General features: G+C 45.1%; 1 non-coding gene across 1 annotated transcript; it reads right to left on the reverse strand.

The window, feature by feature from the left end:
- Nucleotides 1-3885: 3885 nt before the first annotated feature.
- LOC128582767 (U6 spliceosomal RNA) lies at nucleotides 3886-3991 on the reverse strand. The gene has a single exon (XR_008379212.1). It is a non-coding gene; the product is annotated as a U6 spliceosomal RNA (small nuclear RNA).
- Between the last annotated feature and the right edge of the window lie 23019 nt (nucleotides 3992-27010).

Here is a 27010-nt window from a genome sequence, read left to right on the forward strand (position 1 = left end):
GGTCAAGGGAAGCAGTAGGAGTGGAGAAGGAGCAAAGCAATCTGTAACTGGTTGGGATCAATTATCTGTGAACACCACTGCATCAGCCACGGTATCTAATTTTTGTGTTTTGATCATCTTTAACCTCAGAACCTTTTGTGAATTCTTTGAAGGGCTATCTGATGCTTGTAATTTCCTTTAACATTTCTTGCTGCATTTTTAGCTGACTGACATTTACCCATCATGGCATTGCTAAAAGACAGAGAACCAGGAGCTGCCGCAGAGTAGAGACTGGGCCCTGGGGCTGGCTGCAGGCGGGAGAAGGGCCTCAAAGTCAAGCAGACCAGAGTTTCAATCCTGGTTCTGCTCTTTATATTAGGGAGTGACTTTGACCAAGTTAATCCATATTGCTGAAGCTCCATTTCCTTATCTGCGGAATGAAGGCAGCTGTACCTGCCTAGAAGGTTAGAGAAGGAACTGCAGGGCCCATAGGAGCCATTACTTAGTTGTCTCTTGATAGCAGCTTGGTTGTAAGCTGCATTCTTTTTAGGCTTGCATTCTGCGTGGGATAGCACTGTCTCTCCCTCCAGGTGTGGTCCTGAATGGCTTAGCTCAGCCAACATACCCTGTCCCTCTAGATGTGGGATTAGTCTACTGATGGGTGTGTATCTTAGACCACAGTTTCAACTCCAGCACACGTTTCATTGCCTTCCAGTGGACTGAGAGAGAAAGACTATATTGCCAGTGTTCTAATTTGGCCAGATCGGAGAGAAACTGAGGTATGGAGGGCGGGCGTAACATGCTTTATTCAGCTCACACAGCAAGGAAGAGCAAGTATGGCAAGTCCACCCTCACTCCTGGCAGCCGGGAGCTGACCTACACATCGCAGTCTGCAATCCACAGTCCACTCAGAGGAAAGGTCCTGTGCACTGTTATACCCAGGAGAACAAAAGTGGCAACACGCCAAGCAGCTGTTACATAAGTGTGACTTCACTGTACACAGTTGTGGCTATCTAGGAGTACATGGTGCTTTCCCAGGGGAAGAAAGCCTAGGCAACTCCATCTTGTCCCACACCCAAAGCCATGGGAGAGAAAGCCCAAACACTTTTTTTTTTTTTTTTTTTGAGACAGTCTCTACTCGCGCTGTTCCCTTAGGTAGAGGCCATGGGTGGCGTCACAGCTCACAGCAACCTCAAACTCTTGGGCTTAAGCAATTCTCTTGCCTCAGCCTCCCAAGTAGCTGGGACTACAAGTGCCCACCACAATGCCTGGCTATTTTTCTTTTTTGCCATTGTTGTTTTAGCTGGCCCAGGCTGGGTTCGAACCTGCCAGCCTTGATGTATGTGGCTGGCGCCCTACCCACTGAGCTACAGGCACTGCCAAGCCCAAATACTTTTGTGTGTCCCTACAGAAACCAAGTCCTGTTTACATTTTTGAGTCTTGACACGAGCCTGACCTGAAGCCAGAGCTAGCGCTAGTCTGCTCAATTAAGGCAGTTTGAGATGAGTTTTGTTTCTTTTCTTTTTCTTTTTTTCAGAGACAGGGTATCAGTTTGTCACCCAGGCTAGAGTGCGGTGGTGTCAGCACAGCTCACTGCAACCTCTACTTCTGGGCTCAAGTGATCCTCCCTTCTCAGCCTCCCAAGTAGCTAGAACTACAGGTGGGAGCCACCAAACCAACTAATGTGTGTGTGTGTGTGTGTGTGTGTGTGTTTAGTGTCTCAATATGTTGCCAAGGCTGGTCTTGAACTCCTGGCCTCAAGCAGTCTTTCGCCTCAGCCTTCCTAAATGCTGGGATTTACAGTTGGAAGCCACCATGCCTGACTATTTTCTGTTTCTTAAGACATCAGAAAGTCCTAACTGATTATAATCAATTGAGTGTTGGTCACCCAAACGTCTACATCTTAACCCCAGAACCTGTGAATGTGAATTTTGGAAAAAGAGTCTTTTCAGATCTAATTAAGTTAAAGATCTTTAAATGAGATCATCTTGGATTATCCAGGTTGTTTCTAAATCCAGTGACAAGCATCCTTAGAAGAGACACAACGAGAGAAGGCTATGTTAAGATAGAGACAGAGATCAGAGTGATGTGGCCACAAGCCAACACACACCTGGAGCCACCAGAGGCTGGAGAGGCAAGGAAGGATCCTCTGCTAAGCCATCAGAGATAGCACAGCCCTGCCGACACCTTGATTTCAGACTCCTGGCTTCCAGAACTATGGGAGCATAAATAGCTGTGGTTTTAAACCACCAAGGTTGGCGGTGCCCATAGCTCAGTGGGCAGGGCGCCGGCCATATACACCAAGGGTGGCAGGTTCAAACCTGGCCTGGGCCTGCTAAGCAACAATGACAACTGCAACCAAAAAATAGCTGGGCATTGTGGTAGATCCCTGTAGTCCCAGCTATTTGGGAGGCTGAGGCAAGAGAATCATTTAAGCCCAAGAGTTGGATGTTGCTGTGAGCTGTGATGCCACTGCACTCTACCCAGTATGACAGCTTGAGACTCTGTCTCAAAAACAAATAAATAAAAATAAACCACCAAGGTTATGGTTATTTGGAAGGCAACTATGCTCATCACTGTACCACCAACACCACTTGGCTATGGTTGTTACAGCAGTGCGAGGAAACGAATACACTAATCAATGTGCATATGGAAATATTTTTATCCTTTTCTTTTTTGAAATTTTTATGTATATATATATTTTTTGAGACAGAGTCTCACTATGTCACCCTCAATAGAGTGTCATGGTGTCACAACTCATAGCAACCTCAAACTCTTGGGCTAAAGTAATTTGGTTGCCTCAGCCTCCCAAGTAGCTGGGACTGCAAGCACCTGCCACAAGGCCCGGCTATTTTTTGTTGTAGTTGTTTAGTTGGCCCAGGCTGGGTTTGAACCAGCCACACTTGGTGTATGTGGCTGGCACTGTAACCACTTTGCTAAGGGAGCCCAGCCTTAAATTTTTGTATTTCAAAATATTAAAGGGGTAGGGATGTGTTTGTTACATAGATCACTTTTGTAATGCTTGAGTCACAGCTATAAGTATGTCCATCAGCCAGATAATGTTCATTGTATCTGTTTGATAGGTTTTGTCTCTTCCTTCCTCCCCCACCCACTTCTTAATTTCCAATGAGTTTTACTTCCCTCTATGCACTTGTGTGCCCAAGTTAGTTCCAGTATAATAATGAGCACATATGGTGTTTGTTTCTCTCTCTCTCTTTTTTTTTTTTTTTTTGTAGGAAAAAAAAAAAAGCTACAATGCAGCATCATAGCTCACGGGAACCTCAAACTCCTGGGCTCAAGTGATCCTCTTGCCTCAGCCTCCCAAGTAGCTGGGACTACAGATGCACTATCCAGCTAATTTTTCTCTTTTTAGTAGAGACCGGGTCTTGCTGTTGCTCAGGCTGGTCTCAAACTCCTGAGCTCAAGCAATCTACCCACCTTGGCCTCCCAGAGTGCTAGGATTACAGGCGTGAGCCACTGCCCCCAGCCTGGTGTGTTTTTTCCATTCTTGAGATACTTCATTTAGGATAACAGTCTCCAGTTTCATCTAATTTGTTGCAAAAAGCATTAATTCATCCTTTTCTAGGGTTCAGTGGTACTCCATGGTATACATATGCCACATTTTGTCAATCCACTCATGAAATGATGAGCACTTGGGTAGATTCCACATTTTTGTAATTGTGAGTTGTGCTGCAATAAACATTCAAGTGCAGGTGTCTTTCTGATCGAGTGACTTTGCTCTAGTAGTGTGGAATTACTAGATGAAATGGCAGATATACTTTCAGTTCTTTGAAGAGTCTCCATACTATTTTCCATACTAATTTGCAGTCCAACCAACAGTGTACAAGCCTTCTTTTCTCTCTGCATCCTTGCCAGCATCTATTGTTTGGGGACTTTCTTTTTAATAAAAATATGGAACACTTCATGAATTTGCTTGTTACCCTTGCACAGAGGTCATACTAATCTTCTCTGTGTCATTCCAATTTTCTATATGTGCTGCCAAAGTGAGCACATTTTTGGACTTTTTAATAAAAGCCGTTCTCACAGGGCTAAGGTGATATGTCATTGTAGTTTTAATTTGCCTGATGATTAGTGACTTTGAGCATTTTTTTTTTTTTTTGGAGACAGTCTCACTTTGTCACCCTCAGTAGAGTGCTGTAGTGTCATTGCTCACAGCAACCTCAACTTCTTGGGCTCTAGCAATTCTTTTGCCTCAGCCTCCCAAGTACCTGGGACTACAGACACCTGCCACAACGCCTGGCTATTTTTAGAGACCCGGTCTTGCTCTTGCTCAGGCTGGTCTCGAACCTGTGAGCTCAGGCAATCCACCCACCTTGGCCTCCCAGATGCAGATGTGAGCGATTACAGATGTGAGCCACTGCGCCTGGCCATACTTTGAGCATTTTTTCATACATTTCTTGGCCATTTGTCTATCTTCTTTTGAAAGCTTCTGTTCATGTCTTTTGCCCACTTTTTAATGGGATTGTTTGGTTTTTTCCCTTGCTGATTTGCTTGAGTTCTTTGTAGATTCTAGATATTAGCCCTGTATTGGATGTATAGTTCATGAATATTTTCTCCCACTCTGTAGGTTGTCTGCTTGCTCTGTTGATTATTTCCTTTCCTGTACAGAAGTTTTTAGTCCTTTTCTTTATAAATGTTTAACTGCCTTCCAAGGCTTTGCCGTTCCCTTTCCTTGTAAGGAGTAACACAGTCTAGGCTTGAGCCAGCCTGCTTCATTTAAATGCCAAATTGGTCATTTCCTAGCTGAGTGACCTTAAATAAACTACTTAACCCCTCAGTGCCTTAGTTTCTTCATCAGTAAAACGCTTTTCCTTGTATTAAATGAGTGCATGCATGTAAGTGCCAAGAATGGTGTCTGGCATGTTGTAAGCAAGAAATATAAATGTTAATTATATATTCTCTCTTATTCTGTAATAATTTTCTTTTCTTTTCTTTTTTTTTTTTTTTTTTTTAGAGATAGAGTCTCACTTTGTTGCCCTTGATAGAGTGCTGTGGCGTCACAGCTCACAGCAACCTCCAACTCACGGGCTTAGGTGATTCTCTTGCCTCAGCCTCCCGAGTAGCTAGGACTACAGGCACCCGCCACAATGCCTGGCTATTTTTTTGTTACAGTTTGGCTGTGGCCGGGTTCGAACCTGCCACCCTGGGTATATGGCTCTAGTGCCCTGCCCACTGAGCCACAGGCGCCGCCCTGTAGTGATTTTCTTTCCTTATCAAAATGCTACCTCTTCATGGTAATGAGTTCAGTTTTGTTCTTGCCTAGGTTTTTTTTTCTTCATAATTATTTCTTATGATTCATTCACCTCATTATGCTTTTATGCTGTTAGAACAGGGATAATGTCACTCAGAAGAGTATGCACAAACCAAGCCCAGTGGGATCTGACTTCATAGCTAGGGTTAATTAGCAGAAAAGTCAAAAGGCTAACCATGAGCACAGCAGAAAGACAAAGAACTCATTTAACTAATAAGCAGTTCGGTGCCCATGGCTTCTGACTGTTTTTCTCCAGACTTTTTTTTTTTTTTTTGACATGCTTATTTCAAAGCATATGAATGATTGATTTTCAAAATAATTGACTTGTTTTTGACAAGTACCTCCATGTTTGTTTGGTTTATGGTGGAGATGGATTCGCTGGGAGAAGAAAGGATTACTAGGCTTAAAGAACCTTCTCTGACTATTCCATTTTCCAAATTTCAATGAGATCATTTGTTCTTTGTTTTTTTAAACTTATTTTGTAAAGACAGGGTCAGTAATCCCAGTTATTTATGAGGCTGAGGCAAGAGGGTCTCTTCAGCCCAAGAGTTAAAGTTTAGCCTCGCAAAATAGAGAGACCCCATCTCTAAAATAATAATAACAGGGTTGGGTCTGGTGGCTCCCACCTCTAATCCTAGCACTCTGGGAGGCTGAGGAGGAAGGATTGCTTGAGCTCAGGAGTTCCAGACCAGACTGAGTAAGAGCAAGACCCTGTCTCTATTAAAAAAATAGAAAAATTAGAAAAAAAAAATTAAAAACAAACAAACAAAAATTAGAAAAATTAGGCCAGGCGTGGTGGCTCACACCTGTAATCCTAGCACTCTGGGAAGCCGAGGCAGGTGGATAGCTTGAGCTCACGGATTGGAGACCAGCCTGAGCAAAAGCAAGACCCCATCTCTACTAAAAAATAGACAAACTGAGGCAAGAGGATCACTTGAGCCCAAGAGTTGGAGGTTGCAGTGAACTATGATGCCACAGCATTCTACCCAGGACAATAGCTTGAGACTGTCTCAAAAAAAAAATAATAATAATAGAAAAATTAGCTGGTCATTAGCTACTTGGGATGCTGAGGGAGGAGGATCACTTGAATCCAGGAGTTTGAGGTTGCTATGAGCTAAGCTGATGCTATTGTACTCTAGCCTGGACAACAAAGTAGACTCTTTCAAAAAATAATGGATATTTGAATGATTTAGAATAAAATCACAATGAATATGCCTCATATCAAAACTTGTCAGATGCCGTAAAAGCCATACTTCAAAGGAAATTTATGGCTTTATTTATTTATATATATATTTTTTTTATTCTTTTTTTTGGGGGGGGATAGAGTCTCACTATGTCGCCCTCGGTAGAGTGCCATGGTATCACAGCAAACTCAAACTCTTGGGCTTAAGCGATTGTCTTGCCTCAGGCTCCCAAGAAGTTGGGACTACAGGTGCCCGCCACAACGCCCGGCTATTTTTTGGTTGCATTGTCATTGTTGTTTAGGAGGCCCGCCAGGCTCGAACACTCCAGCACTGGTGTACGTGGCCAGTGCCCTACTCACAGAGCTATGGGCGCCGAGACATTTATTTTTTGAGACAGAGTCTCACTTGGTCCCTGATAATTAGCGACGTTGAGCATTTTTTCTTTCTTTTTTTTGAGACAGAAAAAAAAAGTATTTGTTTCCCAAGCCCATACCTTTATTCCATTTGCAAAAGTGAGAGCCCCTCATGGTGCACCTTCGTGTTGCTGGAAGCCTTGACTTATACAATAGAGGTTTCCCAAAGGAGGGAGACCTACGTGTGGCCCTCACCTAACATGGGTAGAGTGCTGTGGCGTCATAGCTCACAGCAACCTCAAACTCTTGGGTTCAAAGAATCCTCTTGCCTCAGCCTCCCAAGTAGCTGGGACTACAGGTGCCTGCCACAGCACCTGGCTATTTTTAAAGATGGGATCTCGCTCTATCTCTATCTGGTTGAACTCGTGAGCTCAGGCAATCTACCCGCATCGGCCTCCCATAGTGCTAGGATTATAGGTGTGAGCCACTGCACCCAGCCAAATTTATGGCTTTAAATGCTTATAGAAGAGAAGAAAGGCTAAAAGTCAGAGAAATAACCAATACAATAAACTCAAGGACAGTAGTCAGAGGGGGATGGCAGAGGTAACTAAGCCAGGTCTGAGCAGAGAGGAAAGGTCATCCACAAAAGGCCATTACTTAACGTGATGGGTGTCCTGGATGCATCTTTCTGTCGCAGGCTGCTGCTTTGCGGGCCTGGGCCTCCCTTGGATGAGCCCCTTCCCACCTCCCTACCCCCATCCAGGCTACCGTGACTCCTAGACAGGAGCCCTAGCGACCCCACTCACCAGGGGCACGTGCTGCCCCTGTGTCTTTCCTCACCTCCCTCCCACCAACAGCCTCTTCTGAAGCCCTTCTCACTAGAACCCCATTCAATGGCGAATCTCATTGTCCTCCCTGTTCTGGGTTTTCCCTAAGGACACCACCCCCAGCAGTTCTCTTGGAAGGCTGTTTCTCATTCACAGAGGTCAGGACTTAGCCCTGCCCCGTCCATCTCCCACAGGCCTCCCTCACCTTCCCTTCTTCAGCCCCTCCTCTTCCCTTCATCCCACTTCAGACCTTATCATGCTTGATCTTGATTATTGCAAAAACCCCATTATGCCCCCCTGCCTCAGTCAGGCCCCTCTTTTCCATTCTCCACGTGGCAGGTCTTTTCCAGAGTGATTGTTCTAGAGAAAATACTCTGCCCCCTTCACTGTGGCATACATTTTTGAGAGGTCTCCTTTACCTCCCCTAGGCAGGTAGATGCCCCCTCTTTCTTGCTCCAGCACCCAGAGCAAACCTTGGTTGTACTGCCTGTCACATCCCTGGCATAGCTATCAACCTCAGGAGAGGGAACAAGCAGGTCTGACCCACCATTCAAGGTGAGGTCTGTGAGCCAACAGGAATCTCAGGCCTCACCTAGACTTACAGAATCTTAATTTACGTTCAACAAGATCCCAGGGGATTTGTGTGAAACTTAAAATTTGAGAAGAGTTGACGGCTGGTGAGCTGCTTTTGAGGGTTAGTCTTTTCATTGCCTTTGTTTTGGGGAGCCTAGGGTGGGGGTGGGGACAGCCTATTGAAATGACCTACACATCCTAGAATGAATAAAATTAATGCAAACTTTGAGACTTAGATGAGGAAGAGAACTGATTATTCTGGAAACGGCTGCCAATTTCGGGCTGATGCTGCCATGAATAAGGCAGATAGAATGGAGGATATGTCAGCAAAGGGGCCTGTCACAGCATCAGTTAAGAGAAATGCTGAACACTCAGCCCTTTGTCAGAGCAGGATGAAGGTGAGAAGAAGGGAGACAGCTCTGTCCTAGCAACAGGAAATTGCCTTGAGAAGATTGATTTGCACTAAGTGCAAAGTCACTGTGAGGCCAGGAGGGGCGTGTGTTGAGCCTTTTGTGTGCGTTCCACTCACCCACTTTGTCCTACTCAGTACAGACTTAGTACTCCTATTGCTCACAGAGCAGTCATAGGCAGTGGCGCTTAAGTAACAGACCCTTAAGCCTAACTTCCTGCAAGTCTCCTGTAATCTTTTGTTAACATATAATAGATCTCTAGGGTGGATCAAAGCTCTCCTACAGAGCAGTCAGTGTGGAGGCTGCTTGGTGGAGTGGGAGAGAACAGGAGCTATAATAGACATTTTGGGATTTTTAAAATTATTTTTACTTAATATCCATCAGCCGTAGAATGGTGCGTTTTTTGTTTTTTATTTAGAGATGGAGTCTTGCTTAGTCACCCAGGCTGGAGTGCAGTGGTGTCGTCATGGCTCACTATAGCCTTAAGCTCCTGGGCTCAAGCCACCCCCCACCTCAGTCTCCCAAATAGCTGGGACTACAGGTGCCTGCCACCTCTGCTGGCTGTAAATTTTTATCACCCTGGTCCTCTCATTCCCACAGCTGAAAAAACCTGAAGCAGAGAAAAGTTACACAATTAGCTAACAAATGGCAGGGCTGGTGTTAAGGGTTGAATTCTATACCCCATAAAAAGATATGTTGAAGTCCTAACCCCCAATACCTCAAAATATATAACCTTATTTGGAAATGGCTTCAATGTAGACGTAATTAATTATGATGAGCTCATACTGCCATAGGCTGGGCCCTTAATCAAATATGAATAGTGTCCTTCGAAGAGACTCAGAGTAGACAGCTATGTGACAATGGAGGTCGAGGTTGGAGTGATGTGTCCATTAGCCAAGGAACACCAGAAGCTGGATGAGTCTGGGAGGGATTCTTCCGTGTGGGAGCATGGCATTACCATCTTGATTTTAGACTTTCAGCCTCCAGGACTGTGAGGAGATAAATCTCTCTCTCTCTTTTTTTTTTTTTTTTTTTGAGACAGAGTCTCACTATGTCACCCTCGGTAGAGTGCCATAGCGTCACAGCTCACAGCAATCTCAAACTCATGGGCTCAAGCGATTCTTTTGCCTCGGCCTCTCAGGCAGTAGCCGATTCTTTTGCCTCGGCCTCGCCCTCCCAGTAGCTGGGACTACAGGTGCCCACCACAATGCCCAGCTATTTCTTTTGTTGTTGCAGTTGTCATTATTGTTTAGCTGGCCCAGGCCAGTTTCAAACCCACCAGCCTTGGTGTATGTAGCTTGCGCCATAGCCACTGTGCTACGGGAATCGAGCTAATTCTGTTTAATTTTTGAGAAACCACCATATTGTTTTCCATAGTAATCAGGCCATTTTACACTGCTACCAGCAATGCACAGATTTCCAATTTCTCCACATTCTTGTTTTCGTTTCTTTCTTTTTGTTGTTGTTGTTGAGACATAGTCTCACACTGTCACCCTGGGTAGAGTGCTGTGGCATCATCATAGCTCACAGCAACCTCGAACTCTTGGGCTCTAGTAATCCTCTCGCCTCACCCTCCCAAGTAGTTGGGATAACAGGCATCTGCTATGACACTGAGCTTATTTTTCTATTTTTAATAGAGATGGGGTCTCATTCTAGCTCATGCTGGTCTTGAACTCCTGGAGCTCAACCTATCCACATGCCTTGGTCTCCCAGGGTGTTAGGATTGCAGGTGTGAACCACTGCACTGGGCCCTGGCCTCCATTTTTTAATTGTGTTTGTTTTGTTATTGCATTGCAGGTGTTCTTTATATATTCTGGATAGTAACCATTATCACACAGATGATTTGCAAGTATTTTTTCCCTCTAAAGTTTGCTTTTTCACTCCGTTGATAGTGTTCTTTGATGGACAAAACATTTACATTTTGTTGTAGCATAATTAACAAATCAAATATTAAGCTTTTCCTTATAGTTTCTCCTAAAAGTTTCATGCTTTTAGCTCTTATATGTCTTCAAACCATTTAGTTAATCTTTGTGTGTGGTATTAGGGTAGGGTTCAATTTCATTCTTCTGCATATGGATATTCAGTTTCTCAAGCCCATTTATTCATTTATTTAGAGACAGAGCCTAAAGCTATCACCCTGGGTGGAGTGCTGTGGCATAACGGCTCACAGCAACCTCAAACTCTTGGGCTCAAGCGATTTTCTGGCCTCAGCCTCCCAAGTAGCTGGGACTACAGGTGCCTGCCACAATGCCTGGCTATTTTTTGGTTGTAGTTGTCATTGTTCAGCAGGCCGGGACTTGTTTTGAACCCATCAGCTCTGGTGTATGTAGTTGGTGCCTTACCTTCTGGAGTTACAGGCGCCACCCAAGACCATTTATTGAAAAGACTATCCTTTCTCCATTGAATAGTCTTCGCCCCCTTTTCACAAATTGTTTGACTGTGTATTCAAGGTTTTACTTCTGTGCTGTCTATTCTGTTCCATCTATCTGTATGTTTGTCTTTATGCCAGCACCACACTGTTTTGATTATTGTATTTTTGTAGCAAGTTTTGAAACCAGGAAGTGTGAAACCTCCAACTTTGTTCTTCTTGGCAGGTATTTTTGGCTATTCAGGATTCTTTGAGATTTCACATGAATTTGGGAATTTTTTTTTTTAGAGACAAGAGTCTCACTTTATTGACCTCTGTAGAGTGCTGTGGTGTCACAACTCACAGCAACCTCCAACTCCTGGGCTGAGGCCATTCTCTTGCCTCTGCCTCCTGAGTAGCTGGGACTACAGGCACCCACCACAATGCCCAGCCATTTTTTTGTTGTTGTTGTTGCAGTTTGGTCAGGGCTGGGTTTAAATCTGCCACCCTCTGTATATGGGGCCGGTGCCCTACTCACTGAGCCACAGGCACCACCCGAAAGTGATGATTCTTTATTAGTAATGTAAATCTTCTGCCCACCAGAGCCTCAGGGTAGATGACAGGCCTGAAGGTTCCCTTGACAGATGCCTGAGCCATCCATTCCCTGGAGTAATCTTTCGTTATGTCTTGTTTTGTTTGTTTATTTGTTTGTTTTTATTTTTTGTTTTTTGAGAGCGAGTCTTACTCTGTCACCTGGGGCAGAGTGCCATGGCATCATCACAGATCTCAGCAACCTCAACCTCAAACTCTCGGGCTCAAGCCATCCTTTTTCCTTGGCTTCCCATTAGCTGGGACATGACATTGGGCTAATTTTTCTTACTTTCTTTTACAAGATTTTTTTTTCCTTTTTCTTTTTTCTTTTTTTTTTGAGACAGTCTCACTCTGTTGCCCAGGCTAGAGTGCCATGGCCTCAGCCTAGCTCACTGCAACCTCAAACTCCTAGGCTCAAGCAATCCTCCTGTCTCAGCCTCCTGAGGAGCTAGGACTACGAGACTATAGTCTTGCACTGTGACCAGCTAATTTTTCTATTTTTTGTAGAGACAGAGTCTCACGCTTTTTCTTTAACTCCTGAGCTCAAGCAGTCCTCCTGCCTTGGCCTTCCAGAGTACTAAGATTACAGGCATGAACTATTGCAGCTGGCCTGGAGTAATCTTTATGTTGTGCTTAAGCTTGGAGTTCCTTGTATTTAGCCTCTCTTAGATTATTTTTGCTTCATGTTTTTTTTTTTGTTTTTTTTTTTTTGTAGAGACAGAGTTTCACTTTATCGCCCACCATAGAGTGCCATGGCATCACACAGCTCACGACAACCTCCAACTCCTGGGCTTAGGCGATTGATTCTCTTGCCTCAGCCTCCCAAGTAGCTGGGACTACAGGCACCCGCCACAACGCCCGGCTATTTTTTTGTTGCAGTTTAGCCGGGGCCGGGTTTGAACCCGCCACCCTCGGTATATGGGGCCAGCACCCTGCCCACTGAGCCATAGGTGCCACCCTTTGCTTCATGTTTTGAATGAATTATTTAATCATTTTGAATATGTAATACACTTCCATGTTACAAAATTCAGAAGGCCAAAGTAATATAGTGAAAAGTCATTCCTTTCCTTCTACCTCTCCCACCCAGGTCCCCTCCTCAGAAGTAAGCAAGTTTCTTGTGATTCCTTCCATAAGCATTTAACCATATAGACCTTTTTTTTTTTCCATTTTTCACAAATAGTAGTATACTATATAGACATTGTTCTGCCCATGGCTTTTTCCCCTGCCCAATGCATTTTAGAAATTGCTTCATGTGATTCTTAAATTGCTCCTCTTTCTTCTTAATGGCCATCTAATACTCTGTTATGTGTTTGTTCCACCATGTATTTGGTGGCCATTTAGGCTGCTTCCAGTTTCTATTATTATAAACGGTGCAGAATGAATATCAGGATTATTCCTAAGTGGCATTGCTGTGCCATAGCTCACACTGAGGAACCCGATGAGAAATGGCTGTTGTTACATCTCAGGTGCCACTGAGGGCATCCATCGCTCACTACATCACCAGGTCATCTTTAAGTGGACCCGACCAGGAAATCCTTCTAAGTTTCAGTACTAAGATTAGGCAGTGCTTCTCCTGTGAAGTTCTGCTTTGTTCATTTTATAGATTCCATGGCTCGTGTTTATTTATTATATATTTATGGATGTTAATTTCATTCTTTTTTTTTTGCTTGTTTGTTTTTCTTTGGGGGGCTTGTATTTTGTTTTGTTTTGTTTTGTTTTATTGTTGGGGATTCATTGAGGGTACAAGGAACCAGGTTACACTGACTGCATTTGTTAGGTAAAGTCCCTCTTTTTTTTTTTTTTTTTACAGTTTTTGGCCAGGGCTGGATTTGAACTTGCCACCTCCAGCATATGGGGCTAGCATCCTACTCCTTTGAGCCACAGGCGCCTCCCTGGTAAAGTCCCTCTTATAATTGTGTCCTGTCCCCAAGAGGTATGTCAAACCTCATGACCGCCCCCCACCTCCTCCCTCTGTCCCTCCCCCTGCACCCCCTTTCTCCTACCTCCCACCGTATACTAGGTCATCCATTGTCCTCATATCAGAATTGAGTACATAGAATTCTTGCTTCTACATTCTTATGATGCTTTACTAAGAATAATGTGTTCCACTTTCATCCAGTTTAATACAAAAGCTGTGAAGTCTACATCTTTTTATTATTATTATTATTTTGCAGTTTTTGGCCAGGACTGGATTTGAACCCACCACCTCCTGCATATGGGGCCGGTGCCCTACCCCCTTGAGCCACAGGCACCACCCATAAGTCTGCATCTTTTTTAATGGCTGAATAGTCTTCCCTGGTATACATATACCACAGCTTGTTAATCCATTGCTGTCACTCTTGGTTTTATTATTTTCCCTCCCCTTATCTTCCTTTCATTTCAATTCCCAAAGCTATTTGTTTTATTCCTTACATTGCATACATTTTTGTAAGCATCTCAAGTTCTTCATGTTATGAACACAGACACAGAGTGGTCCCCTGACTTGTGGGGCTGTTTTCCAAGTGTATATTTTTCCAAGTGTATATGTATTCCAAGTGTATGTTTTTCTCTCGACATACATACCTATCATAAAGTTTGATTAATAAATTAGGCACAGTAAGAGAGTAACAGCAATAACTAACAATAAAATAGAACAATTATAACAATATGCTGTAATAAAAGTTATGTGAACACGTTTTCTCTCTGTCAAAATATCTCACCTATATCTGGACTGCAGTTGATCACAGAAAGTGAAGCCTGGGATAAGCAGGGACTACTGCACATAAATATGCCCATTCATACGTACATAAAATATGGGTATGGATGGAATCCAGGAGCCAGCCTGGCTGCCCAGAGTGATGCCTGCCTTTCCTTCCCCAGAGCCTTTCACAGGAGCCCCCCACTCCCACACCTCTCCAGCCTTACCCTCGGCCCAGCAGCCTCCTTTTTGTGACCACCGGAGATATTCCATGAGCCTTGGGACTCCCACACTCTGCAAAGTTTACACCCAGAGGCAGGGGGGGCAGGGGAAAAGGGAAGTCAGGGTGGTGTGGGGGCAGAGACGTCTTGGCACCTCAACTTGCCTCAGGGACCGGCTCTGGCTACCAGTTCCTGCAGCCGTCTGAGTGCAGTCATTCAGCTCCATCCCACGTGCCAATGTTCTCTTGCTTCCAAGTGACAGAGCAATTTGCATCCAACCAACACGCTTAAGTAAGATAGATGGAGGTAACCTGCCTTCTCATCTCACAAACCCCTGTCCTCTCATGAAGGCCGCTGTGCGGAAGGCAGCTGGAGCACTTTGTTTTAATTCGTCCCCTAGGGGCTGAGTTTGAGATTTGTGATTCATCTGCCTGGTGGATAAACAGCTGGGGTTGCTGCATTCTGAGGATGAAAGACGATTGAACCTCCTGCCGGGCAGCTGTTTAAAGTCACAGGGAGGGAGGTACCGGTTCTGTTTACAGTACCTGTGGTGGGCACGGGACACGCAGGCCAGTGGCCTAAGCAGCACTATGGGATGTGGGCTTCAGGACTCAGAAAGGCATCTGGAGCTCTGCTGTCTCCCAGGGCTTTCCTGTAGGATGGAACAACAAGCAGGGTTCTTTTCCAGAGCTGAGTGGAACTTTTCCAGTCCTCAGTATCTTTACCTGCAAAATGGGCATCTGATATTACTGGGTTTACAGAGTTGGCATAAAGATTTAATAGTATCAGCTAGTGCTTTAATAACATTTCTTATATGCCGGTCATTATTCTAAATGCCTTACATACAATAATTCATTTAATCTTTACAACACCCTTAGGTATTACTATTTCCATTTTTCAGAGGAGGAGACTGAGGCTCAGAGAGCATAAATAATTTGCTCCAGTTCAGCTTGTGAGTGACAGAGCTGGGATTTGAACCCAAGTAATCCAGTTCCAAAGTCTGTTCCCTCAGACACCATATGTCTGCAAGGAGCCTGTGCAGTACCTGACACCCAGGAGGCACACAGTCCAAGGTAAATCATTGTTACTGGTATCTGAACCACTGTTCCTGGCTTGACATGGCAGGTGAGATCTTCAGAGACTGGCTGTCTGGCGGCCTCAGGCAGCCAGTCTCTGAACCCACGTGGTGGGTGCCGCCAGCCGTGCACTTTGGGCTTGGATTACAATGTTCTGTTTATGTCTTTCTCTCCCCTGATTGCCTGCCAATGACTCGTCCTTCCCATATCCCGGGCACTAAACGTAGTTCTTTATACATAGTAGGCGCTTGATGTTTACTTAAAAATTGTTTCTTCTTTTAAGAAGTGTTGAGCCTATTGCTGGGTGACTCATCCTCTTCCTGGTGACCAGGGCCAGAGACTCCACTTTCCAATCTGCTCTTTTCTGCTTTCATGACTCAAGCAGCGTGGGGGGAGCTGCTTTTTAAGGTCCCTTATAGTCAATTGATCTTTACCAAAGGTATCAAGAACACACAATGGGAAAAGGACAGTCTCTTCAAAAAGTGGTGTTGAGAAAACTGGATGTTCACATTCAAAGAATGAAATTGGTCCCTTCTCTCATATTATATGCAAAAATCAACTCAAAATAGATTAAAGACCAAAAACTGTAAAACCACTGAATAAAATATAGGGAAAAAGCTTCTTGACATTGGTTTGGGCAATGATACTTTTGGATATAGCCCCCCAAAACACAAGCAAAAATAGACAAATGAGATTGCATCAAACTAAAAGCCACCTGCACAGCAAACAAAACAGAGTGAAGAGATAACCTATGGACCCAGTGTGGTGGCTCATGCCTGTAATCCTAGCACTCTGGGAAGCTGAGGCGGGTGGATCACCTGACCTCACAAGTTCGAGTCCAGCCTGAGCCAGAGCCAGATCCCGTCTCTAAAAATAGCTGGGCATTGTGGTGGGCGCCTGTAGTCCCAGCTACTCGGGAGGCTGAGACAAGAGAATCGCTTAAGCCCAAGAGTTTGAGGTTGCTGTGAGCTATGATGATGCCATGGCACTCTACCAAGGGCAACAAAGTGAGACTCTGTTTCAAAAAAAAAAAAAAAAATAGGCAATAGGGCGGCGCCTGTGGCTCAGTGAGTAGGGCGCCGGTCCCATATGCCGGAGGTGGCGGGTTCAAACCCAGCCCCGGCCAAAAACCACAAAAAAAAAAAAAAAAAAAAATAGGCAATAGACCTGAATAAGGCATTTCTGAAAAGAAGATGTACAAAAAGTATATGAAAAACATGCTCAGCATTACTGATCATCAGGAATCAGCAAAATGCAAATTAAAACCACAATGAACTATCATCTCACACAGGTAAGAATTTAAAAAAGACAGGTGTTGGCAAGGATGTGGAGAATAGGGAATCCCATACACATTTAAAAGGAATTTAAATTAGTCCAACCATTATGGAAAATAGTATGACAGTTCCTCAAAAAATTTTTAATAGAACTATATAATTCAGTAACCCCACTTCTGGCTATATATCCAAAGGAAATGAGATCAATATCTCAAAGAGATAACTGCACTCCCATATTCATTGCAATGTTATTTGCAATAGCTAAGATACAGAATCACCCTAATTGTCAAAGGATGAATGGATAAAGAAAATGTTTTTTTGTTTAGTTTTTTTTTAGTCACAGAGTCTCACTTTGTCACTCTTGGTAGAGTGCTGTGGAGCTCACAGCAGCTTCCAGCTCTTGGGTTTAGGCAATTGATTCTCTTGCCTCAGCCTCCCGAGTAGCTGGGACTACAGGTGCCTGCCACAACACCTGGCTATTTATTTGTTGCAGTTTGGCTGGGGCCAGGTTCGAACCCACCACCCTCAGTATATGGGGCCGGCGCCCTACTCACTGAGCCACAGACGCCACCAGAAAATGTTTTATATATATATATATCGCCAATATAGATATGTATATCTATAAATGTTTTATAGATATACATATCGCCAATAGAATATTACTCAATCTTAAAAATAAGGAAATCCTGTCATTTATCACAACATGGATAAACTTGAGGATATGCTCTTATGTGAAATGAGCCAGGCTCAGAAGGACAAATATTGCATAATTGTACTTAGATGGGGAATCTAGCAAAGTTGAATGACTAGAAATAGACGGTAGAATGGTGGCTGCCAGGAGCTGAGGGAGGGAGATGTTGGTCTAAGAGTAAAAGATTTCAATTATACAGGATGAGTAAGTTCTGGAGATCTAATGTACAGCATAGTCACTGTCGGGCCTAAAATAATCAAAAGGGTCAGAATCTAATTTAAAGAGATTTTATCTGAGTGCAAAATTTATAGACAGCTGCCCAGGAAGCACATTTTGTATAGAATAGGAGTTAGTGCTCTGCAGTACAAACGTTTGGCATGGTTGATATGGATAAAGTTTAGAAAAACTTAACAGAATTTCAACATCTTTTTACATAAGGCTTAATGCACAGTTGCAATGATAAACTTGGTCAGTCAGGAAAGGACTAACCAGGATCACTGAGCTTTTTTCTTTCGGGAAAGGCATTTTAACATTCCACACTGAAGATGTAATAGACATGAGATCTTTTCCCCCCCGTCTGGTCTGAGTTAGGAGCAGGACAAGAAACAGGCAGTTCATCCTGGCCTGGTGGCTCATGCCTGTAATCCCAGCACCCTGGGAGGCCAAGGCAGGTAGATGGTTTGAGCTCACAAGTTCAAGACCAGCCTGAACAACAGCGAGACCCCCTCTCTACTAAAAATAGAAAAACTAGCTGGGCATCATGGTGGATGGGAGCCTGTAGTTCCAGCTACTCGTCAGGCTGAGGCAGGAGAATCACTTGAGCCCAAGAGACGGAGGTTGCTGTGAGCTGTGATGCCACAGCACTCTGCCCAGCGCAACAGAGTGAGATGCTATCTCAAAAAAAAAAAAAAAATGAGGCAGTTCATCTAGAACAAGGATAGTAATTGGACGGGGGGATGTCTACTCTCTGTTCTCTCCTACTCACTTACAGAACAAGAGCAATGAAGAAGAGAATCCGTTAAACCACAATCTAAGAAGTAGAATTCACACATGCTGCATGACTCAGTCTCTAGGGCTTAACTTCCTCCTTGGCATAATACATTTAGAAGATCTTGAGATTTATTTATTTTTTTTTTACAATGACTACAGTAAATAATACTGTATATTTGTAATTTGCTATAGATCATAAGTGTCGTCATACACACACAAAAAGGTAACTATGTGAGGTAATGAATGTGTTAATTAGTTTGATTGTGCTAATCATTTACAATGTAAATATAAACCATTCCATAAATATATGCAAATATGTATGATTTTTATGTCAATTATACCTCAATGAAGCTGAAAAATATCTTTAAAAAGGTTTTTTTTCCATTACAAGAGCAAATCGTCTTTTTAAAAAACCGGAATCAGTATATTACAGAAATTTTGAAAATGAAAGTCCTTCATAATCCTCCTATTCCAAGTGTGGTTTGTGGACCAGCAGCTTTTTGGCATGTCTTGGAAACTTGTTAGAAACATGGTATCTGGGTGGTGCCTATGGCTCAGTGAGTAGGGTGCCGGCCCCATATATCGAGGGTGGCAGGTTCAAACCCAGCCCTGGCCAAATTGCAACAAAAAATAGCTGGGCGTTGTGGCGGGCACCTGTAGTCCCAGCTACTGGGGAGGCTGAGGCAGGAGAATCACCTAAGCCCAGGAGTTGGAGGTTGCTATGAGCTGTGATGCCAGGGCACTCTACTGAGGGAATTAAAGTGAGACTATGTCTCTAAAAAAAAGGAAAGAAAGAAATGTGGAACCTCAGGCCCCACCCACACCTCCTGCTGAATCAGAGTGATCGCTTTATATTGAACCAGATCCCACTGACTGGGGGGCACCTTAATGTTTAAAAATTGCTAACCACAGTGGTGGCGCCTATGGCTCAGTCAATAAGGCGCCAGCCCCATATACCAAGAGTGGCGGGTTCAAACCCAGCCCCGGCTAAACCGCAACCAAAAAATAGCCGGGTGTTGTGGCAGGCGCCTGTAGTCCCAGCTGCTCGGGAGGCTGAGGCAGGAGAATCGCTTAAGCCCAGGAGTTGGAGGTTGCTGTGAGCTGTGCGAGGCCACGGCACTCTACCGAGGGCCATAAAGTGAGACTCTGTCTCTATAAAAAAAAAAAAAAAAAAAAGTTGCTAACCACGACTATCCTCCTCACCTCCAGCTAAGGTGACAAGTGTCACCTGTTTTGTGTGTATTTGAAAGCTTTTTTTAAAGCATACTCTTCTAATCTTTTTCAGTAATTACTTGCAATTTTCCAACCTTATCAGAAACAAAAATCCTCATCAATGTCAGTCAGCAGGAAGCTAATAAAGATATCATGATTTTGTCCCTTGCTCCCTCCTGCCCCCTCTCCATTTTCCCACAGCAGTTGTGACGATCTTTCAAAAACACAGGTCAGATCATGTCGCTCTCCTGCTGGGAGCCCTGAGGTGCTTCTCCATCACCCTGGGAACACGCAGCAACCTCCTCCACCCAGCCTCGCCCACTCTCTTTTGTACTCCCTCCTGCCACATGGACCTCTCTTGTCCACGGTGGATCAAGCTCTTCTTCCACCTCTGGGTTGTCACAGTCTCTGCTTCCTCCCTCCCTCCCTCCCTCCCTTCCTTCCAGACAGACTCTGTCACCCTGGCTAGAGTGTTGTGCCTCAGCCTCCCAAGTAGTTGGGACTACAGGCTCCTGCCACAATGCCCAGGTAGTTTTTCTATTTTTAGTAGAGATGGGGTCTCACTTTTGCTGGGGCTGGTCTTGAACTCCTGAACTCAGGTTGATCCACCCACCTCAGCCTCCCAGAGTGCTAGGATTACAGGTGTGAGCGCGGCATTGGCCCCCAGCTGTTGTTATTGCTGATTTTTTTTTTTTTTTTTTTTTTTGGTCTACCTGTTTGATGAAGAAGGAGAACTCCATGAGGGCAGGGATCATTCTGCCTTGCTTGTTGCCCTTGTATCTGTAGCACTTAGCACAGTGCCTGTACATAGAGGGTTAATACTCAGTAAAAATCTGTTGAGTGAATGACTGCTTTCTGTAGATCAGGCATATTAATTTCATCTTCCTGTATTTATTGGCTTGTTGAAATTAAGTTTCTTCAACAAGCTCTTCAGAAGGGAATAACATGAAAAGTAACATCTTTTCCCCTCCCAGTTCCCATCAACTTCAAAAGTAACCACTGATAACAGCTTACTTTGTCTCTCTCCAAAACTAGAGAGCCCTTTTAAAAAACAGCCACCAAAAAGATCATGCTTTATTAATTCTATTCTGTAACTTGTTTCTTTAAAATGCTTTGGTAAAGGGCACATACATTTACCATCTTAACCATGTTTTTTTAGAGGCCAGGTCTCACTATGTCACAGCTGATATAGTGCAGTGGCAACTTACAGGCACAATCACAGCTCCCAGGAGCCTTAGCTCACTGCAACCTCAAACCCCTGGGCTGAAAAGATCCTCCTGCCTTAGCCTCCCAAGTAACTGGGACTACAGGTGCCCACCTTCATGCCCAGCTGTTTTTTAAATGTAGAGTTCAGTCATGTTATGGTCACATTGTTGTACAACCAACCTCCAGAACTTTTTCATCTCGCACAAATGAAACTCTATACCCATTACACAACTCCCTGTTTCTCCCTCCGCCCACTTTCTGGCAACCACCATCCTACTTTCTGTTTCTATGAGTTTGAACGACTTGCTTTTTTTTAACTTAACAGTACATCTTTGCATATGGGGACATAAGATCTAGCTCATTATTCCTTCAGCTGTCTAGTGCTCCATGATGGCTACAGCTGATATTTAACTTATCTCCCATCAGTGATGTGAAGGTTGTTTCCAGTTTTTTTTTTTTCTGCTATTCCCAACAATGCTGAAATGCCAGATTTAAACCCCGAGAGCCAAAGGGTATGCACTTCTGTTTTGCTAAATTGCGGCTCAAAGCAGTTGCAACAGTTGACTCTCTCACCCACAGAGGCTGAGAGGCCTCTCTACCCCGCACACCCATCAGGTTCATCCCCCTGTAAGCCAACGAGTAAATATTGTGCCACCCCAGGGACAAGCAGGAGCAAGTCTTGAAAGGAGGGGTCAGCAACTCCCTTCTGTGGTGATTTCCCCGGGAGAAGCCTGGGAGATGAGCTGGTGGCAGATGAGGGAATCAAAGCTGCAGTTGCACACACGGGAGGCAGTCTGACTCTAAAGCTGTGTAATAAGTGGACTTGGGAAGAAGCTCGTTGCTGTGGCAACCTGATTCCCCTGCTGCCAAGAGCGGGTTTTCGTCTTTCTTCTGCACCTGGCAGGGGCTCCTTTCCCTTCACATTACTTGAGAAAGACAGACAGAGTTTGGCATTCTTTTATTGAGGTCAATGTCAGTAGCCAACTGTCACTGAGAGAGAAAGTGCTCTCTCCAGGTACAGAGCTGGCTGAGCCCTGTCTGGCAGTAGGTGGACAGAATGCCCCTGGGTGCCTGCCCCAAAGCACCAATGTCATGGGGCACACCAACCTGGGCAGTCTCATCTTTTTTTTTCCTTGTTTTTGAGACAAAGTCTTACTTTGTCACCCTTGGTAGAGTGCCTTGGTGTCATAACTTACAGCAACCTCAAACTCTTGGGCTAATGTGATTCGCCTGCCTCAGCCTCCTGAGCAACTGGGACTACAGGCGCCCTCCACAACACCAAGCTATTTTTAGAGACGGGGTCTTGCACTTGCTCAGGCTGGTTTTGAACTCCTGAGCTCAGGCGATCCACCTGCTCCGCCTCCCACAGTACTAAGATTAGAGGCGTGAGCCACCATGCCTGGACTTAGTCTTGTCTTTTTTTAAAAATTTAATTCATTTATTTATCTGTGCTGGTCTCCAATTCCTGGGCTCTAGTGATCCCCCTACTTCAGCGTCTGGAGTAGCAGGGACTCTAGGTAAGCTGTCCTTGCTGATACTTTGTCCTTGCTGATACTTCCAGAGGGACCTGGTGGGCCATGCCCGCAAGGAGACTATTCTGTTCCCTTCCCAAGAAAAGCTTTCCTAGATTTTTGTTAAGGACACCTGGTGAGCTTGCTTGCGCTGACCTTACCAGTTTTCTGGTTCCAAGTCATTTTGTCCTATACTTCTACAGCATTGAACCTTGAAAATGCTGATTGGAATAGAGGTGAGGGAGGGAACAACAGGTGGGTGTGAGACAGGAGTCAGGTGCCCTGAAGGCAGTTAGGGCAGTGATCAGAAGTTGAAGAAGGCCAAGAGGACAAGAAAGTGGTAAGAATGTGAACGTGGGGCGGCTCAAAGGAGTAGGGTGCCAGCCCCACATGCTGGCGGTGGCAGGTTCAAACCCAGCTCTGGCCAAAAACTGCAAAAAAATAAAATAAAATAAAAATCAGAGATGTTTAAAAAAAAAAGAAAAAAGAATGTGAATGTGCTGGGCTGCGCTTGTGGCTCAAATGAGTAGGGCGCCGGCCCCATATATTGGAGGTGGCGGGTTCAAACCCAGCCCCGGGCCAAAAACTGCAAAAAAAAAAAAAAAGAATGTGAATGTGCTTAGCTAAGATAAATGTAGCCAATAGGCAATAAGGACACTTTAGTTATTTTACTTTAGCCATAACATCTTTATCTTTTTTTTTTTGAGACAGAGTGTCACTATGTCATCGAGTTAGTGTGTCGTGGTGTCACAGCTCACAACAACCTCAAACTCTTGGGCTTAAGCGATTCTTTTGCCTCAGCCTCCCAAGTGGCTGGTACTACGGGCACCTGCTACAATGCCCAGCTATATATTTTGGTTGTAGTTGTCATTGTTGTTTGGCAGGCTCTGGCTGGATTCGAATCTTTTGAACCTGCCAGCTCCGGTATATGTGGCTGGTGCCCCCTAGCCGCTGAGCTACAGGTGCCAAGCCTTCTTTATTTATTTATTTATTTTTGAAGTAGAGTCTCACTCTGTTGCCCTGGGTAGAGTTCCGAGGTGTCATCACAGTTCACAGCAACTTCAAACTCCTAGGCTTAAGCGATCCTCTTGCCTCAGCCTCCACAGTAGCCAGGACTACAGGTACTGCCACAAGGACCAGCTAGTTTCTCTATTTTTAGTAGAGATGGAGTCTTGCTATGGCTCAGGCTGGTCTCAAACTCCCAAACTCAACCAATCCACTTGCTTTGGCCCTCCAGAGTGCTAAGATTACAGGCGTGAACCACCACCCGTGCCCAGTAACGTCTTTACCTAAGGTAAAAGGGAGGAATTCCTTTCACTGGGGCATGTGCACAGTGTCCCTAAATGAAGGATCCTCATTAACATTGTAAAAATGGGCTCAGCGCCTGTGGCTCAAGCAGCTAAGGCGCCAGCCACATACACCTGAGCTGGCGGGTTCGAATCCAGCCTGGGCCTGCCAAACCACAATGATGGCCGCAAACAAAAAACAGTCGGGCATTGTGGCAGGTGCCTGTAGTCCCAGCTACTTGGGAGGAGGAGGCAGGAGAATCGCTTGAGTCCAGGAGTTGGAGGTTGCTGTGAGCTGTGATGCTGCGGCACTCTACCCAGACAGCTTGACGCTCTGTCTCAAAAAAAAAAAAAAAAAAAAAAATTGTAACAATGACACCCATCAGCCCCTTGACCTTTACAAATGCCATGGCAACTCTTGTGAGGTCAAGAAAGGAAAGGATTCCCATTTCTAGGAACTCTTCACCCCATTCCCAGAAAACCATGAATATTCCACACCAACTTAACATATTATTAGGGATTTGCATAAAAGGGCAGACCCTAACCCTGGGGTGGCATTGGGGTTCCTGTCTGGATGAGTCCACTCTCTTCTCTGAAATAGTTGACTTTGTTTTCACTAAACTTCTCTGCTTTTCCTCATATGTGGTATCTGAACCCTTCTCTCTGACTCTCATTCCTGTACGCAGGGCAAGGACTCACTCTGCTAGTGCGTGGTTCCCTGTGGACATATAATTTATGTTTTCTCAGCTCATGCTTTGTGGGGCTCAGTGGGGTGGAACTTGTTATCCCTAGTTTTATAAGCATGAATCCTGAGGCTCTGGCTCTACAAGTTGAAGTGATTTGCCCAAGGTTGAGCATAGGAATGTGAACCTGGGTCCACCTGGACCTCAAGGTCAGGCCCCCTCATCAGGAGGTAATCTGGAGGAGCAAACTAGTCAGGGCAGGAACAGCTCCTTATCTCCGACCTGATGCCAACCAGTCGCTGTCTCCCTCTGAGCTTCAAGGTCTGCGGGGGCTTGACCAACCAGCTTCACCTGGTCCTTGGTGAAGGACCTCCTCAATTCAGGCAGTGGGGTACGCAGGGAAACGCTGCGTGGAGCCAGGCAGACGGGTTCAAACCTGTTGGTGCTATGGACTCCTTAATCTTGTCTGAACCTCCCTGCAGAAACATGGGAAAATGACAACTCTGTTATTTTAAGAAACCCAGGAGGGCTGGGTGCGGTAGCTAACGCCCGTATTCCTAGCACTGTCAGAGACTGAGGCGGGTAGACTGCTTGAGCTCACAAGTTCAAGACCAGCTTGAGCAAGAGCCAGACCTCATCTCTAAAAATAGCCGGATGTTGTGGTGGGTCTCTATAGTCCCACTACCTGGGAGGCTGAGGCAAAGGGATCACTTGAGCCCAAGAGTTTGAGGTTGCTGTAAGGCAGTGAAGCCACAGCACTCTACCTGGAGTGACAAAGTGAGACTGTCTCAGGAAAAAAAAAGAAAAGGAACCCAGGAGTGTTACGTGAACTGCGGAGAAGGAACCTATGACCTGACTTTTCTAGTTAACTCTAACGGCCCCAACCCCAGTTTCTATCCAGTGGCGTGTGGGGAGCCTTTTCTCCTTGCTAGCTCTGAATCCTGGGCTCTCCTGCTTCCAAAGCCTCCAGTGTATAGACCAGGTGTTCTCAAACTTTTTAAACGGGGCCAATTCACTGTCCCATAGACCGTTGGAGGGCTGGACTATAATTTTAAAAAAAAACAAACTATGAACAAATTTCTATGCACCCTGCACATATCTTATTTTGAAGTAAAAAACAAAACGGGAACAGATAGAATTCACACTGCTTCATGTGGCCCGCGGGCCGCAGTTTGAGGACGCCTGGTATAGACAGTATTGATTTGTACCCTTGAATTTGATTTTTCTACAACCTATCCAGGAGGCACTCATGCCTGGAATCATTCCCAGGAGACTCTTGTCTCACTCACACACAGTTACACTCCACCTTCTGTGTCCTAGTAACCTTTTTTCACACGCCTGTCCCCTCCAGCTAGGCCTCAGGAATCTTGCTCTGTGTCTGCCAGGCTTTGTAGCACTGCCTGGGTGACAATGACAGATTAATACACAAGAAAAATGCACGGAGAGATGTCACTTCTCCATTTCCATAAGCAATCTGGTGAGCTCTGAGCCCCTGCCCTCTGTGGGGAGGTGCCAATTCACGGCACCACAGCACGTTTCATTTGAAACAGTCTCTCTTTGATGACTCAGTCTCTGTGGGGGTAAATGCTCCGTTTTAACATTTTCCTCTTCTTCCTGCTGTCACTCTCCATGATGGAAGTGGCTGAGTGGTCACCTGTAGGCTTTTTGCAGCACCCCACTGACACTCCCTGCCCAGGGAGTCCTTACGGCTAGGTCCCAGTCAGGAGGTCCCCACATATACTGGTCTCTTTCTCTTGCCTTGAGACTCTGAGGCTCTCCAGGCCCTTCAGCACCTCCAAGTCCCCTGGTCGGATCCCAGAGGGATTTCAGGATCCCCTGCAGCTGTGGGGCTCACCTATGCCACTGTTCCCCAGCTCAGCGTTGCCCTTCTTCCCTCTAGCTTGCTGGACACAGTGCCTAGCCCAGGACAGGGCTCATCCTAGGGCTCCAAATAGGAAAAAGGGCCAAGGACCCTATCCTTTTAGCTGTCCCCTTCACCATTCGAACAGGTCCCTCCGTCAACTCCTGGCTTTGACCTGGAGAAGGAGCTCAAGACACAGGGGTGCGTGTCCCCATGTCCCTTGCTTCTGCTTCTCTTCATGGTGCTCCTGGAGCCACATCCACAGCATTACACTCAGATTTCCTCCCACTCCAGTCACACATAACAAAACTCAGTGGCCTAGCCCACCAGGCCTCGCTCTTGATATATTAAAAAGCATGCTTAAATTATTTAGAAAATCCTTTTTTCTCTCTTGGTTTTCAAAGCTACTACCTTGCTTTTTACTGAGGGATTTTTTTTTGGACATCCACAGCTGAGCACTGACTTTCTCTTTCCCCTTGCATTCCGCATCCTCTCTGAGGCAAACAGATGCCTCTGGCACAGGGAAGGGAGCACAACCGAGGAAAGCGCATTAACGTCACGCAGCAGGCTATTCTCCCCGTCTCTATCTCTGTGCCCTTGCCTTCCAGCTCTGGAATCCTGGGAATCTCCTGTCCTTTCAAGGTTGTTGACAGAGGAGCTATTTTCTCATTAGTTGTGTTGTTTTGTTTTCTTGAGACAAGGTCTCACTGTGTTGCCCAGGCGAGTGCCGTGTCATCATAGTTCACAGCAGCCTCAAATTCCTGGTCTCAAATGATCCTCTGGCCT

This window comes from Nycticebus coucang, chromosome 3 (genome assembly GCF_027406575.1).
Source record: "Nycticebus coucang isolate mNycCou1 chromosome 3, mNycCou1.pri, whole genome shotgun sequence".
NCBI classification, from domain to species: Eukaryota; Metazoa; Chordata; class Mammalia; order Primates; family Lorisidae; genus Nycticebus; species Nycticebus coucang.